This window comes from Phaethon aethereus (assembly GCF_964289735.1).
Source record: "Phaethon aethereus genome assembly, chromosome: 4".
Lineage (NCBI taxonomy): Eukaryota > Metazoa > Chordata > Aves > Phaethontiformes > Phaethontidae > Phaethon > Phaethon aethereus.
Window position 1 is genome coordinate 81,715,868 of NC_138578.1, and position 18,229 is coordinate 81,734,096.

Consider the following 18,229-nt stretch of genomic DNA (forward strand, 5'->3'; position numbering starts at 1 on the left):
ATTGCATTAGGTTGCTTAGTGAGTTTGGACTGCCTCTAAGGTTGTAGACTCCAGAGCTGCGGGACAGGTTTTTCTTTCTGCCCATCTCCATTGCAAAGAACATTTTCCTTTTAGCAGTTGAGAATTTCACTTAGTGATCTCAGTTCATGTCTCCAGACTGTGACAGGGTCTGCCATGACCAAAAACTGTCATGGAGACTTAAAAATTTCAGTCAGTACCTTTTATCACAGACCACCGGCTATATCTTCACAGGACGCCTGGTTGAAGCATAGAATCTTTCAGTTGGAAGGGACTTTTTAAGGTCATCTAGTTCAAACCCCCTGCCATGAGCAGGGACATCTCCAACTAGAGAAGGTTGCTCAGAGCCCCGTCCAACCTGACCTGGAATGTTTCCAGGGATGGGGCATCTGCCACCTCTCTGGACAACCTGGGCCAGGGTTTCACCACCCTCATTGAGAAAAATTTCTTCCTTCTATCTAGTTGAAATCTGCCCTCTTTTAGTTTAAAACCATCCCCCTTGTCCTATTGCAACAGGCCCTGCTAAAAAGTCTGTCCCCAACTTTCTTCTAAGCCCCGTCTCAGCCCTGGCAGCTGCAGGAAGGTCTCCCCGGAGCCTTCTCTGCTCCAGGCTGAGCCCCCCCAGCTCTCCCAGCCTGGCCTCCCAGCAGAGCTGTTCCAGCCCTCGGAGTGTTGCTGGGGCCTCCTCTGGCCCCGCTCCAGCAGGTCCGTGTCTCTCCTGTGCCAAGGGCTCCGGAGCTGGACGCAGCACTGCAGGGGGGTCTCCCCAGGGCAGGGCAGAGGGGCAGAATCCCCTCCCTCGCCCTGCTGGCCACGCGGCTTTGGGGGCAGCCCAGGACACGGTTGGCTTCCGGGCTGCGAGCGCATATTGCTGGCTCCTGTCCAGCTTTTCACCCACCAGTGTCCCCAAGTCTTTCCTGGCAGGGCTGCTCTCAATCCCTCCATCCCCCAGCCTGTGCTGATACTGGGGGCTGCCCCAACCCAGGTGCAGGACCTTGCACTTGGCCTTGTTGAACCTCAGGAGGTTCACACAGGCCAATGCCTTGAGCTTGTCCAGGTCCTGCTGGATGGCATCCCGTCCTCAGGTGTGTCAACCTCACCCCCCACTCAGCTTGGTGTCACCTGCAACCTTGCTGAGGGTGCACTCAGTCCCACTGTCTATGTCATTGATGAAGATATTAAAGAGTACTGGTCCCAGTACGGACCTCTGAGGGGCACACTCATCACCGATCTTCATTTGGACATTGAGTCATTGACCACTACCCTCTGGATATGACCATCCAACCAATTCCTCATCCACAGAACAGTCCAGCCACCAAATCCATATCTCTCCAATTTAGAGTGAAGGATGTTGTGGGGGACTGAGTCAAAGGCTTTACAGAAGTCCAGACAGACAACAATGGCAGCTCTTCCCTTGTCCACTGATGTGGTCACCCTGTCATAGAAGGCCACTGGGTTGGTCGAGCAGGACTTGCCCTTGGTGAAGCCATGCTGGCTGCCTTGAATCACCTTCCTTGTCCTCCATGTGCCTTAGCATGGCTTCTAGGAGGGTCTGTTCCCTGATTTTCCCCATCCAGCACAGAGGTGAGGCTGATGGGTCGGTAGTTCCCAGGGTCCTCCTTGCTACCTTTTCTAAAAACGGGTGCCATGTTTCCCTTGTTCCAGTCTGAAGGGACTTCACCTGAGTTTCCATCCTCCTCTTCTTGTTACTGAAGATGGGGCATTGCTCCATCTTCAGTATTTGCTCAGCATTGCTCCATGGCCTTCTTAAGGATGTCACCATCTGGATTTACACCATAAAATAACATGAGGTCTCCCGATGCTTCAATAGTGATGGGTTTTTTTGCAGCCATCTTGCAATGTATTTAAGAGACTGTGAATCACTGTCAGGAAGGTAGGAATGATCAAGCACAGATGGAGCAGCAACTCCACAGACCACCTGAGCGGAGATGGGCTTGTGTTTGAGCCTGAGGTTACACAGGGCTCCTGAACCCACGGGCAGAGGATGTGGTGGGGACCTCAGAGGAGACTGGTCCAGGAATTCAAGCCTATAGGTGTTCTCAGGGCAAGCTGTAGACATGCTTGTGCTATGGTTAAGCAGGCAATGGAAATGTTACTAATGCACAAATCTGTAGGGGTGCTTCCAGGAAACTGGCTCAACTTTCTCACTTCTGGTGGAGGTGATGATCTTTATCTGGAAAAAAAGCTGTTCTTGGTAGTAAAATGACAAACCTCAGTGATTTCAGAAGCCCTGCAGCCCTTCTCCATAGCCTTGTTCAGTTCTGAGATGCCCCAGGTACCTGTAAGGGCTCTTTATTCACTATTACAGATACAACATGGCTCTATGGGTGACACACAGGATGCCTTATCCTGCTGTTTATCTTCATGAGAACTGTGGTGAAAGTGTCCTTGCAGTGAGAATGGTTCATTTTGCCCAGCCCCAAACAGATCATGCCCAAGCATGATCAAGCATGCCCAAATTCTCAAAAATAACTTTGGGGTGCCTAATTGGCAGGGTATTGTTTTCTGATGAAGACATAGATCCTCATGGTCATAAGCCCATCTGAGCATGAACTCTCTTCTAAGAGGTGAAGAGCAAGCTGCTTTCCCCAGTGATGGCGATTTGCTGATGGAGGCCAAAACTTCTGTCACAGCATGTGATGCTTTATAAATTTCAGAAATGTTAATGCCTCAAAAAAGAAATCTTTTCTGATGAGCAGGGGTCTGCTTTCACACCATCTGCAGATCTTTCTGTCCCTTCCTCCTTATGCAGAAACCACAGAGGAGATATGCCGAAAAGAATGTACACCAGATTCACAGCCGCTGCAATGTAAACACTTGTCAAAGAGCACGGAGAAGTGAAATACAGTCAAGGGTTATTTACTCTGAGGCCACATGCCAAGCAGTTCAATAACACTGAGGAACCCAAATCATCATCTGTATAAACCCAGCATGACCTATTTGAAGAAAACTTGCTGGGCTTGTTCTTCCAAAGGTAGAAACCAGTTGAATTCCTGAATTCATGTAAACAAGCATGTTTTCACTAATTTTAACTATTTTTCCCATGGGCCAAGTTGATTTTTCTCATTTAAAAGGAATCTAAGAACAGCACATGAAATCATTGATTTTTTAAAAGAAAAATTAAATAAGTGATCAAATCAAGCTAGTGATGAAGTATCTGAATTTTATAGACAATCAAAAATGGACTTTTTGTCAGACTTCCAGCTCTATTCCATTAAATAGCAGGTTTTCAAGGGAACTGCAGTTTCTCTGAAAGAACAAAATGATCTTACAGTAAATTCCTTGGTGTGAAAACCAGTAGGGTTTCTTTCTTTGCCCTACAATACTTTAATGAAGTGTCAAATCCAGGCGTGTTATTAATTAATTATCTCCTTTCCTCTAGTCTGGATTGCAGATAATTCTAGAAATGTGGTTGTGTTTGTGATCGCGTAAGTGTCATGACATCTGGTGTGCACATCTTGGCTCCCCGGATGGTGTGACTTCAGTGCTTATGTGGGGTTGTTCCAAAATTCCATCATCTACAATCAGTAGTCTACAATTAAATTATTGAGAAATAAGAAAAGATAAAATGAGGGCCTTAGGGTCAGGGGACAAGTGAAAATAATCACACATTTTTATCCCTGATACTAGAATTGATACATTTTTTAAAATATTGCTTGTTTTTAATAAGGAAGGCTGGCAGTAACTTACCCTTCCCTTTGTCCCAAAACTTCCTTCACATGTGTTTTGAGATATCTTTCCCCAAATGTGAAGATCTGACTGACTTTCCCCTTGCACCCTCTGGTGGCTGTAAGTACAACTATATTCAGTGGCTTAACAAGATGGTCCTCTGATACAGCTGATATTATCAGGTCACTGCCTTCCTACCTCTAGCCTGACACGCTCCAGGGAGCTTTTGAATTAGAGCTAGGGTCAAGAGATAAATGCAAGACTACATCCACAGGCTTAAATTCCTTGTTGCCCTTTTAGAAACAGATCTGGGAAGCCTATGAATCACAAACAAGGTCCTAAAATATAAGCAAGAGGAATTTTCGCCTCTCCAGCTATAGATCAATTTTATCAAATGAAGTTGCTTCAACTTCAGAGTTTGGTTGTACAGCCTTCACTTAGCAGGATTTTTTTTCTGACTGCAGTGTGATTTTTTTTTTCTTTGCTTTTAGAAAGGAATGTAACTGATTTGCAGTTTTAAACAAACACTGCACATACATGCCAAGTGTAATTCGCTGGATGTGAATCTTAGCTGTCAGTTGCTCTGCCAATACCTTAACAATGAATAAATATACACACCTTTTATGTAACATTCTGGTGCAATATTTTTCCTTTATGGAAGCGGCAGCCTGTAGTGACTCTGCACATCATGCAGCACTTAACGAACTTTCTCTATGATCAGCTGCAAGTACTGATAGAAAATATTGTGCTAGAGCTGGGTAAAGCCTGTGAGGGTTAAAAGTCAGCTTGGCCTTTGCAACAGAGAGTTCAGCAGGGCTTAACTTAATCTGTTATTCAGAAAGATTTTGTAACCCAGCCTGGACTCCACTGCAGCCAAGCAGTCTGGGTGCCTTAACTATTTTTTCTGTAGTTGGCAATTGCTGCCAGTATTGCTGATTGCTCTCAGGGAGTCTGCATGCAGGTTTCCATCTATGTGCACACCACGCCAGCATCACTGTGGCCTTGGGTTCTCCTCACCAGTTATAAACCCTTCTCAGATGACACCAAGAGTGATGACAAATGGGAAAGGTGTACTGGGTTTGTGGTGGACTGCTTAATCGGTTATCCTTATTAAAGCTTTGAATTCCTTCATTAAACTGTTTGACTTCCCTTGAAAAGAAAGGTTACACATCTGCCTTTACTGTTCCCACTTTCGGTCTGTTCCTAGTTTCCTAGTAGAACTTCTACCAGGGAGAGCAGACATCAATCCTCCTTTCACTCTGAGTTGAGAAATGCTTGATTTGTTCCTATACAAACATCTCAGAAATGGATGGGTTTGTTGCCCTCATTAAGAGGACAAGCAAACTTGAAAGTTACAAACACATGGAGTTTCTGTGTTCTTGTAATAAAAATGCAGGGAGCTGTGAATTTCTTTTCACATATGTGGGGGGATTTCTACTCTTCAGTTTTCAGTTTTATTTTTCCAGAATAAAATATTCAGAATTTTCTTCCCCTAAGAAAAGATAGACAATGTCAGAAGGAGAAATTTGGCCTTTTTTCTCCTTTCAGAGAAGCAGCTATGCAAAATAGGTGAAAGAGTGAAATAGGGTATTTCTTGTTCTGAAACAGAGACATTGACTTTTAGTTTTGTCCCCACACATTTGTGGAACAAAGAAGTTAAATAGCATGTGAATGCTATTTAACATGCTATTTATATGAAATGTCCCTACTATCTGTTTAAAAAAAAAAAGAAATCTATACTGACAAAATTATTGAGAAGTTTACTAAATTGTACAGTTCTTCAGTCCAAAATTAGAAATCAGGATAGTATATCTTATATTTAATGAAGTCCCATACTTGTACTCAGAAGACCCAACTTTGAATTTCCTTCTGTTGGGCAAACTTAAAACGCTTCGGCTAGAATTTTCTGTAATCACTGTCTGCCCTGTGTCAGATTTTTCTTGTGTAAAGCTTCAACAGTTTTCTCTAACAAAACCATACCTGTGTTGGTGCTCCCGACACAGGCTCCCGCTTTCTTTGCAAGCTGGAAAGGGTGCAGCTGCTGCCTTCGCAGAAGGTATGTAAGAACTAGGGTATCCAAGGAGGAGAAGGAACTGTTATGGTCATTAAATATTTCCTGGGAGGACTCCGTCCCTGCTGCTTTCACACACTTGCTGTGTGGTGGACAAGACATTATTTTTCCAATCAGCTGTTCTTTGTTCTTCATATCTCGGGTGCCCAGAATCAAAGGTACCAATCAAAGAATACCAGCCGCTGCACCTAAGCTAGATTAGCTGCTACTTTCTGGTGGACCTATGCTTTGAACATAGAAATTATTACAGAAACCTCAAATAGTAAAGAGAATCAAGCTTCTGAGTTCAGGCTGGGTAGAAAACTATGTGTTTTCATATATGTGAATTTTATTTTTGTATAACTCTGTAACTGTGAACTCCATAGAAATGCTCATGGAGATAGGGACACATTTGCATCAATTAAATGGCCTCAGAGTCATGTGAAAGTGAAAAACATCAGTGAGGTAAATCTGGTGGTTGGTAGGACACAGAGATTCCTCCCTGACCAGGCCAGTGAGGTGAGAGGTTGGCCCTTCCTCTAAAAAGCCCATAACATCTATACATCCCCTAGAGTCCTATACCTTTGTAGGCAGTAACACCTCTTAGCTTGTACAGCAGTCTGGAGAAAGAGTTTCCTTGCTTGACTCACTGTGGTGTTTCAGAAGAAGGAAAATGATCTAATCTCTTTCCTTCAGTGGTCGTGGGAGTCGCTGATTTGGCGCAGTCTGTTCTTCCCCGCGTCGGTGGGTGCCTCCACCTAGCATCCTTCCTCTGATCCTTGCGGGGCCTTTGTTTAGTTTGACTCTCCTCTACTCAGATAGTAGACAAAACAGTCTGTGAATGAATAGCCACTCATTAAAGGATGCATTTGTTTTGTGTGAAAGTCATAAACATTGTTAAAAACAATTTCCTAATGTGTATGCAGAGGAAGGTGGAATAAAGGTTCCCTGGACAAATGTTAATGTTGTTTATTATTGATTTTTTTTCTTTAGCCCCCACTGTACACAAAAATTTTCTCCTGATGTTGAAACACATTACAGCTCCCTATTATGTTTTTTACCTGTTTCATAAATACAAGGAATCTTTCCTTATTTCAAAAGCTTTTGTTAGCTCTCAGAGAGGGGAGATGTGGTATTCTTGGAGCAAGAAGGAACCTGAAAGCCTATTGAATGAGAGGTATTCAAAGGCATTATTTTTAAAAAGGGAATAATCTGATATATACCTGAATCCTAAAACCAGATATATTGTAATTCAACACCAGCTTTTCATTAAGCTTCAGCAATATAGTTCAATTCTAAAAAAGAAAAAAATTTCATTCTTGTTGCATGCATGACTGGATCACTGAACTGGCAGGAATATTGTGAGCAGTGGAAGAAACGGGCAAAAGATACAGAAAAAATCTGTAAGATTTAACTATGAAGAAATGATGACAGCCTTGACTGATTTTTGGCAGATACTCCATGTGTCACGTTGTCAGAAGAGGCATTGAGTCCTCTTTACACAGAGCTCTGTTCATGTCCTGTTGCACAAAAATAAATTTTCCCACAATCTATTTGTCAAAAGAAATAGGAAAAAAACCCCAACACCACCACCCCCCTGATAACATGTTTTACCCAGTGGCCAAAAGCATGCAAGCTTTTCAGAATCAATAAAACTGTAAATAGTTTGACAAAACAATGTGTTCCATTAGATCAGCTAGAATACCTTTCAGCCTTTCCTATTTTTAGACTTGTTTCTTCCGGTTTTGCTCAAATTGTATTTATTTTTCTTTGTCCTCCTGTAAAAGTACCTATATTCTGCTTCTAAGGAGGCAGTGAGTTGCTCAGCTCTCAGCAGTGGTAATCTTTTTAATAATACATAACGATCCCTGCATAAAGTGTTAGGAAGGACTCCCGGGCACATAACTGCATAGTTACCTATTTAACAGTTGTGAGCGCAAAAATTAGTTAGACTTCACATGTTGGGTCCTTTTCACAAATACTTATTTGTGAGACCTCCTGATAGGAAGAATCATGCCTAAATTGTCCAGGTTTTAATTTATTTATTTTTTTACTGTTTATACAGTTGAGCAGGTAGAACTGGAGCCATGAACCGCTGGCAAGCTAAACTTTTGTTTCCAGTAATGATAAACAGGGCACTTGACCTTGCAGCATAAATGTGCTTCACCCTGGGTTTTTTATTTCAAGCTGAGTGAGGAAACATCAGGCTAGACAGTAGTTTTATGCTCTTCAGAAAACACTACTTGGCTGGTGTTGATGTCAGGGCAGAGACCACAGGATAATTCAGGTTGGGAGGGACCTTGGGATGTCACTGATCCAACCTCCTGCTCAAAGCAGGCTCAACACTGAATTTAGACCAGGCTGTTCAGAGCTTTATAGCATGTGGTCTTGAAAGTCTCCAAGGATGGAGACTGAACAACACTTCTGAGAAACAACTTCTTTTGCATTAATTTATGATTGCAAATACCATATGGTTGACATTACTAACCTTTATTAGCATATTAAAAATAGCCCTAAGGTCACACAGGTGCATGTTGTTTCAATGCCATCAACTTTTAAACCACTGATTCAATGATAATGAAAAATATATATGGTTGTTATTCTCCTTCTTAAAGGTTGATTTATCAAATATTTAAATTGGATTAACTTCTCTGGATTCCTAAAAATGACCACTTGTTGCTTTTACTCAGCACACTTTTAACACATTTATTCTCTTCTGAGAACATTTGTGTGTGAAACTGCTCAGATCAAAAGTAAATGTCTTCTCAATAAAAAGTGATGGGTGCTGCCTGAATTGGAAAACACATATTCAATATTAAAAGTAGTGGAACAAGAATATATTCTTGCATTTTGGAAAAATGAGATGAACTTCTTCATTAATTTAATTTTACCTCCAGTGATGTTTACAAATACATAGCTCTTCAGAGAAATAAGCTTGTATAGGAAGGTTTAAGTATATTGCAAAATGTCAGTATGAGTTCCTTGATTAGATGGCAAAAGATTCATTAAGTACAGTCACAGTGTAATTCTAAAAAGCCTAATTACTGCCCTACATGAATTCTTTTTGCATGAGCTGAGGATCTTATTCAATACCTGAAAAGGATTTTTGTTTGTTTGCTTTTTTAATTGAGTTATTCACATATGTTTACAGGATATTGCATAGCACCTAGGCTTATTTATCTCTGCCATTTCTTTAGGCATTGAGTTGCTTGTGTCAGTATTGCAAGGTCACTTTCTCTATCCTACTTTTTGCAGAGGGCAGGAAAAAAAAAAGATTTTATATAAAGCTGAAAAAACCCTCCCAGGTTATTCAGCCCTGTCATTCATTCCTGTGATGAAACCATGGCATGTAACCATGTCCATAAATATAGCAAACTTCCTCCTGCTCTGTCAAAATAGTTATGGCGTCCCCACCCACTCTTCTTTTAAAAAATTATTTGGAGTCTTACTCATTCAGCTGGCACAAAACCTTTTAATTTCTGGGCCAACTCATTCAGAACAAGTTTATTTATCTGCTCTTGTACCAACCTTCCCCTCAACTTTGTTTCTTCATTCCTGATATTTAGTTAGTCATTGCATATTTCACGGGCAGCTATATACGTCATGTACTTAAAATTATCGGTAGGACTTTCTGTCTCTCAATTAGTATGTAAATTTTAGAGACTCAAATCTAATCTGGAGAGTGCTTTTGGGGTGGGATGACTTGCTGTCTGGAAGTATCCTCATATTCTTTTGGCCTTACTGGTGACAGAAGAAGCTTATGTTGCTCAGATAACTTCAACTTGGATGTAAACATATAAAGGCAAGTGAGAAGACCCCCTTAAGAAACCAAACTCCTTTGGCTGCCTTGTCTCAGATAATGAATTCTCTCCTGAATGCAGAGAACACCAAACAGTGTTCAGTACTTCAGACCAGGTCTCATCATGATGGTACAAGACCTATGCTTCGCTGAGGGTATGGTATTTCTACAGCAGTGTGACTTGCTAGAAATATGCACCAGTTCTTCATCCCTTAGACTGCACTTGTGGAAGCACCTTTCAAGAGTTTGGGTGCCTTCCCATGCCACTTCAAATATAGAAAGACGTTCAGATGTTCAATGATGAAGAGACAGCCCACTGAAGGGGCAGGCAACTCACGAAGAGTACAAGGATCTCGTTAGGTCAAACAGGGACAAAATTAGAAAGGCAAAAGCCCAGCTAGAGCTCAGTCTGGCCACAGTCGTAAAGGATAATAAAAAATGTTTTTACAAATATATTAACAACAAAAAGAGAGGCAAGGAGAATCTCCATCCCCTACTGGATATGGCGGGGAACATTGTCTCCAAGGACGAGGACAAGGCTGAGGTACTTAATGCCTTCTTCGCCTCAGTCTTTAATAGCCAGTCCAGGTATCCACAGGATATTCAGCCCCCTGAGCTGGAAGATGGGGATGGAGAGCACAATGTACTCCTCATAATCCAGGAGGAAGCAGTCAAGGACATGCTAAACCACCTGGACACCCACAAGTCTATGGGGCCTGATGAGATCCACCCGAGAGTACTGAGAGAGCTGGCGGAGGAGCTTGCCAAGCCACTCTCCATCATCTATCAGCAGTCCTGGTTAACAGGAGAGGTCCCAGAAGACTGGAGGCTTGCCAATGTGACGCCCACCTACAAGAAAGGCCGGAAGGAGGATCCTGGGAACTACAGGCCTGTCAGCCTGACCTCTGTACCAGGGAAGATTATGGAGCGGTTGGTCTTGAGAGTGCTCACAGGGCATCTACAGGACAACCAAGGGATCAGGCCCAGCCAGCATGGGTTCATGAAAGGCAGGTCCTGCTTGACCAAGCTGATCTCCTTCTATGACCAGGTGACCCGCCTAGTGGATGAGGGAAAGGCTGTGGACGTTGTCTACCTGGACTTTAGTAAAGCCTTTGACAGCGCCTCCCACAGCATTCTCCTGGAGAAACTGGCGGCTCGTGGCTTAGATGGGTTTACTCTTCGCTGGGTGAGGAACTGGCTGGATGGCCGAGCCCAGAGAGTTGTGGTAAACGGCGTTAAATCCGGCTGGCGGCCAGTCACAAGCGGTGTTCCCCAGGGCTCGGTTCTGGGGCCGGTCTTATTCAATATCTTTATTGATGATCTGGATGAGGGAATTGAGTGCTCCCTCAGTAAGTTTGCAGATCACACCAAGTTGAGTGGGAGTGTTGATCTGCTGGAGGGTAGGAGGGCTCTGCAGAGGGATCTGGACAGGCTGGATCGATGGGCAGAGGCCAACTGTATGAGGTTTAATAAGGCCAAGTGCAGGGTCCTGCACTTTGGCCACAACAACCCCATGCAATGCTACAGGCTTGGGAAGGAGTGGCTGGAGAGCAGCCCGGCAGAAAGGGACCTGGGGGTGCTGGTTGACAGCCGGCTGAATATGAGCCGGCAGTGTGCCCAGGTGGCCAAGAAGGCCAACAGCGTCCTGGCCTGTATCAGGAATAGTGTGGCCAGCAGGAGTAGGGAAGTGATTGTGCCCCTGTACTCGGCACTGGTGAGGCCGCACCTTGAAACCTGTGTTCAGTTTTGGGCCCCTCACTACAAGAAGGACGTTGAGGTGCTGGAGCGTGTCCAGAGAAGGGCAACGAAGCTGGTGAGGGGTCTGGAGTACAAGTCTTATGAGGAGCGGCTGAGGGAACTGGGATTGTTTAGTCTGGAGAAGAGGAGGCTGAGAGGAGACCTTATCGCTCTCTACAACTACCTGAAAGGGGGTTGTGGCAACGAGGGTGTTGGTCTCTTCTCCCAAGTAACTAGTGATAGGACAAGAGGAAATGGCCTCAAGTTGAGCCAGGGGAGGTTTAGATTGGATATTAGGAAAAATTTCTTCACTGAGAGGGTGGTCAGGCATTGGAACAGGCTGCCCAGGGAGGCGGTGGAGTCGCCATCTCTGGAAGTGTTCAAAAAACGTGTGGATGTGGCGCTTTAGGACATGGTTTAGGGGACATGGTGGTGCTGGATTAATGGTTGGACTTGATGATCTTAAAGGTCCTTTCCAACCTAGTGATTCTGTGATTCTGTGATTCTGTGAAAACTCTCACTAAGCTAGAGCTGTGAGGTTGCTCTGAATAATACCTCCCAGTGAGGCCACTGCAGGTTCAAAGTTAAAGCCTTTTCAGTGTCTCCTTTTCTTTATATGTAGAGGCTTCTGAGAACCTAAACCACTTAAGGTGTGAGAACACTTATTCATAAAGTGCAGAAGTTCGCACTTGACTCCCGTGTGCACACAGCTGTTGGCTCCCATGCAGTTTGGGAACCCACAAAAAGCAAAGGCCTGGGTATGCTTAAAGTCTTCCTCATGCATTATTTGAGAGAATGGCCTTGAAGACCTTGATAATGACTTTGCCACACGCATATTTTTTCTTGTCCTACTGGTTAGTCTCTTGAGTAGGACATGAGCATTCCCAGGCAATAAGCATATTCAAACATAGGTCATCCAACACCATTGAAGTGTAGGAATTATTTCACAATAGATGGCTTTCACAGCCTACTTCCACACTCAAAAGTTCTGTGACCAGTGCTGACTGCCCAAACACAATGTGGTCCCACCACTGCAGCCTCATCTTCTGAACATAGAACCTCCAGGTAGCCATGAGCAAAGCAGTTGCAACAGCAAAGGTTCCCACAAAGTCTTTTTTTTTTCTGCTTCTTCCAAATCAACCCTCAAAACTAAAAACCAACAACAAAACCAAAAACCAACACACACACATCCCAAAAAAGCAGAGGAAAAGAAAAGGCCAACATCTAGGAAAGCAGAGGTTAGCTCGATTAGACTGTCCTTCCAGAATAGTGGCAAGGCTTCATAAACGTTGATGAGAGAGAACAATTTTAGTTAGAAATTCAAACTTTCAGGCTCGCCAGCAGCACATTTCATAAAAAGCTGCCTTATTCACCCCTGACATCACTAGGAAATAAAGGCATTCAGCTCCCTATGAAGAATTTTGAAACAGGACTATAAATGAAGTGGAGTTAACCCCAGATTATTCATCAGGGGAAGAAAAAAAGAAAGGATGGAGTAATTGCAGGGAAGAACAACAAGCTCTGGCTCAAGATCACATTAAGCTCTGTGTCAACAGTCACAGTGCAGGGTAGGAACGGCAAATATGTAGACACTAAGAATTAGAGTACATTTTCATGCATGTTTCTTAACAATATTAGAATAGTCCTTTTATTAGGAAATAAGTAATAAAAAATTTTTTTAGAGGAAGACAGTTACCCTTTCTTCCAGCATTACTGAAAGTAGAAGTCAATTTAAGCTGGAAATTCCCCTGCTAATTATTCTCCAGTTACAAGAAAGGTGTGAAAAATTAAAAAGCTGGTGTAACCACAAAGAAATAAGGCATATTCAAAGCAAGGGTTTTGGGTGATGCTTTTGTGTTGATCAGCAACAGTGTTAAAAAAAATGAAGTTGCTCACTGGGCTAGACTTTCAAATGACAGGAATCGGTAGATAAGCTCAAGTAAATATCTGGTTGTATAAAAGCTAGAGCTTCAACTGGTACTAACTCATTCAATAACTTCACTGCTCAAAATACATATATTTACACTGAATAAACTCAGGTCCGTGTTCAAGTGTATTGAATTGTTAATGCAATTGAGCACAGCAGTGAATAGGAATAGATACTGGTGTTAAGCAAAATAGGCCAATTCTCCTTCTGATACATAATTAATGTGTCAGCATGAAAATGATGTGTTATGTTTAAGAAAAGAGTTGACTGCTTTTATTTTCCTCTCTTGTGCATTATTAGAGTTTGGGAATCACTAGTCCATTTATAACCGGGCTTAGACCAGGGGTGTGATGCCGCTAAAGAATTGTCCTCAGGGTGGGAGCACTGGCCACCTCACACATCAGAGATGAGAAAGGCAGTGAACAGTATGAGGAAATGTGAAGGATATTGGGAAAAATAATAGGTGATCATGTTCACAGTGTGTGACCCGATGGAAGGCTAAATGTGTCCAGGCTAAAAACACAAGGAGACATGTGGATTAAAAACTTAGAAATACAGAACCTCCTTAACTTTCAACATACACAGGCAAGATACATTATTATTTCACCCCAAAATTTAAAAAACCCACAGTTAATATCTGGACTATTCCCCCATATGTGATCACAGAATTTTTTTTCAGAAAATTATGGGAAACTTTTTGAGAGGACTAGCTGAATACTTTATTTCACCATAATTGCAGTGATCACCCTGATCACTAAAGTCACATTCTTTGATCTTCCTGTCAGAGTGCTCTAACCACTAGGTATTTGCCCAGAAGACTGGCATATCAGATACTCTGGCCTTCTGATAAACACATCGTACATTCAGGTTTTTTTCCTCTTCAGTTCTTCTAGCTGCATTGCTATGTTGTACTGACCTACTTCCAGGCTTGTGAGAAATATAGGGTTTTCCACTAATTAACTGTACTCTTATTCAAGGCAACATGTTATCATCATCTCTTCCAGCTTAGTGAAATCAGCAATTTCTTCATAATCCTTATATGTTTCAGCTTACTGTTGATTCTCTGAATTCAAGTCGCAGTTTCTCTAAATTAAATGTCTAGCAATCTTCTGCCTTCAGAAAAATGAGACTAACAACCTCTGGAGTGTCAAAGCTACTTGTATTTATAACTGGAGATATATTCTGCTCCTCCTCAAAGTACATATCACAGACTTCTTGCCCCAAAAGCTAGTTTTTTGTTGCTGTTACCCCTTCACCCTTAACAGGCTCTTACTGATGCAAATAAGAGAAAGAAACTGTCTTTGGAAAACTGGAGCTCTTCAAGATGAAAATAAAGGGGAAGTGCAAAAGCTGAACTGAGATACATCCTCACAAGAGAAGAGGAAGCCTTAGGTGGACCTCATATACCCAGATGTATATGACTATAGAAGTATGAAATTATATATAGGAAGACAGATCACACTCAAGGATGAATCCCCTCTGAACCCAACAATTGCTCCAACAATACTCTTAATGGGGAAAGAGTTTATTTGCTGTAGGAATTCATCGTTGGAGAGCAAGCTCTTCCTCTCTGTCAGCTTCCTCCATTTTCCAGACACAGTGCTGGCTGTTGTTTTAATCTTCCTGACACGAACTTGTGTTAGCACCAATAGTTTCAGGAGATCTTGGCTTGCCAGGAGCTATGGAGATGCTACACTGGATGGTCCTGGATTTCGCTTATGCCCTTGAGGGTAGGGACTTTAAGCACTCATATTTTTTTATTTCAGACTCATGGGCAATGCAGGAAAAAATGCTATTACTAGACACTTGAGTTACTTATGTAGGTCCACCGGAGAAAGCCATCGATGAATTCTAACTGTATCTGATTAGAAATTGGTCAATATATTACTAGAAAACTTAGCAAAGAAAAAATGGGGAAAAATTATTTAGCAGTAACGTAGGGTGTGTGGTATGGAATATAAGTATGCTAAAAATATTCTGTCCTGTTCTTGTATTGTTCTGACTCGATGGGAAAATGTCAAGGATTTGTTTTTTTATTGATACAGAATGCCAAACTCTCAAAACATCTGCCAGCCTCTTTTAAAGGCTTGTGTAATTGCAAAGCTATATTGTGTCTGACATGTTCCTCAGTTGGGAACAGTCAGAAATAGGATGGAAAATGCTTCTTCCTTGCTGTGGGTTTTGATTTCCATTAATAAAAGTTCTTTTGCATGTGACACACAGAAAGGTTAACAATCCAGAATAAAATATCTAATATTATAATAAGCAAAAAAAAAATCTGTTTTTCCTGTTCTTCAGTGTTGTTTTAGAAAAGTGGTGTTTTTTCCAATACCATTCACATTTTATTCTGTTCATTATGATACAAGATACAAAATTCCACATAGACTTAATTAGGTAGATGGGAGTGATCTGCTTGCATTAATATCAAACTCCTGGACCTAGAGTCTGGACTGAGCCAATGTCCCTCTGCTAGGACTATATATCATGGGCAAAGGCATCGTGGCATTGAAGCATTCCTCTTCAGTTTATACCTTTCCAAATGTGATTACAGTAGGCTATAGAACAGCAGGTATTAGAAAACTGGGAGATGGAGCATGAAGGACTTGCCCGTAGACTTTTTTTTTAAGACTGAGAGCTGCACTGTATGTTACTTTGTCAGCATTCAGACAACCTAAATAAAGGTGATGCATCCTGCTCAACGGAAAAAAATTATACAAATAAGTAAGTATTCAGTTCTTTTGGTTTATTGACTTTGGTCTTTTCTCCTTCTTGCTGTGAACTTGAACTCTGCACTCATGTCTTCTTTGGGTTACACAGAAGGAAAAAGAAAAGAGAAAAACAATTTAGAAACAGTAATCTGGGCTTCTCTTATGGCTGTTACTAATTTTTTTTTTTTTTTAATTGGCTCCCAAAATGAATGCAAAGTCACCAGCTGCACGGTTAGGAGGAAATCAATCAGTTGTTGGAATAATGTGGATAACTTTCAAGTTCTGATGCTGTAGCACTGGCAACATAAAAGTACCTTTTTTCAGTGGGAAAGAAGTTAGGGATTCCCCCATTGTGTAAGTCAGTGGCTGTTGAAATTGAGCTTATAGGTAAAATTGTTTTCACAGAAGCAACCTGACCCATCTCCTCCTGTTGAGATATCTTCTACTGACATGAGATAGTTGCCATTGCTGTGGTGGTAGAGTCTGCCTGGATGATATTTATAACTGTTGCCTACTTCAGTGGGAAAAAGTAATATTTTTTGAAGAACATACTGGCTTATTATTCCTTTCTGCTACACAAAATCATAGAAATAAAGTGCTGGAAGGGACATCAAGAGCACATATAGTGTGAGCATACCTGAGTAAACTTCAAGGGATGATTTTTTTTGAAAATTAATAGGACCCTGGGCTTATAGTCCCTTCAGCAAGACATGCCAGCAAGTACTTGGGTATGTGAGCATGTGAGCAATCACATACAAATAGACCCTTCTTATGCTTTTGGGACAGAGTGGCCCTGAGGCTGCTCCTAGTTCAAATTATACACTGGTCAGAAGTGTATGGTCAAACACCTCTTACATGACTTGCATATGCTTTCAGAGGGAAACTTTGGACTCTCCTTGCTTCTTGTAATAACTTCAAGGGCACATCATCTGTCATGCCAAAGGACCTAGTACCCTGCCTCGTCTGGCAAACATCACCATGAGGTGAGATTTGCCAGAAGCTCCCTAATCCTAGCGCATTTCTTGATGCATCCTGACACTGCTGGGTGCCAGGTGTTACCTGCAGACTGGCTACCTTTGGGGACAGCACTGGTGCATAAGGCTGGGTGCAGAAATCATCCCAAGCTTTAAGAAAATCATGACCTGCCTCCCCACATGACATCCCTGGTAAAGTACATGACTTGTCTTTGAGATACAAGCTGCTGAGTCAGGGTTTGGATAGGCTATCCTGAAAGAATACAGCAATCCTCATGTTGCACTCACCTCAGAGGAGATGGATAAGAGGTGTTGTGAGCAGTGTGTTTATTTGATTATCTGAAGTAACAAAAATATCCCGCAGTAAAACCAAATGTCTGCTGTTCAGGGATCCAAACCACTAATTTTGCAAATGAATTTTCTAACAGGTTTTTTTTTTCCAGTGGCTCCCAAAGGAAAAGGACCCCTCACTGTCCTTGTAAACTGTTCCCACACACACAACAAAAAACAAACAAGCCTGCTAACAATTTCCCTTGCAAAGAGTGTAACTTACCCTTCCTGGGATGAGTTAACTGCTGTTGAAACGGGCTCAGGGGAATGATTAAAAATGTTCATTTGAGAGCTGGTTCAAGGGGCCAATGGCTGCCTTGACAGCTGGAATGTGCAGGAAATTTGGTTTACCCAAAGGCATCCGAGCCCTTCTTGAACCTCTGAGATTGAGTACTCGCTGGTAGCTGCTCCAAGCATAGCTGCAATACTTAAAGCGTTCCCTTCCCCTTGCCGAACCAACCAGCAAAATTTGGAAAACCACACTGGGAAGATGTGTTAATGGTGAATAGTACCAGAGGGGATTATAAAAAGAGACTTCGTAACAAGCAAAGCAGGTTATTTTTAAGAGAAAGAGTATGGCAGAATTTTGGGTCTTGAATCAGCCTAAATTGTAATAGTCTGGTAGGACAGGATGTGTCCCATCCTCTGGGATGGGACGAGTGGATTCTGCAGCAGTAGCAAAAGATTAACAGGAACTAACCACAAAGGGAGCCCCTGTTGAAAGCTACCATTTTAAGGAAGAGGAGGCATCCTAATTCAGCCTTGTCTATACCCCTGGCTGTCATTAATGTGAATAAACTGAGTTGTCCATAGGAATTAAAGTGCATGCGGGCTGTTGCGTGACCAGTCAACAGCATATGATCCAGAAGGAGGGCTACAACATGGGTCTGTGGAGGATGTGGCCAAATACCAGCGTAAACATGTAGTCTCCTTCTGTAGAATGGGGAATGAAGCTCGATGGAGACACCTTCCATAGCTGAAAGCATAGGTAATACT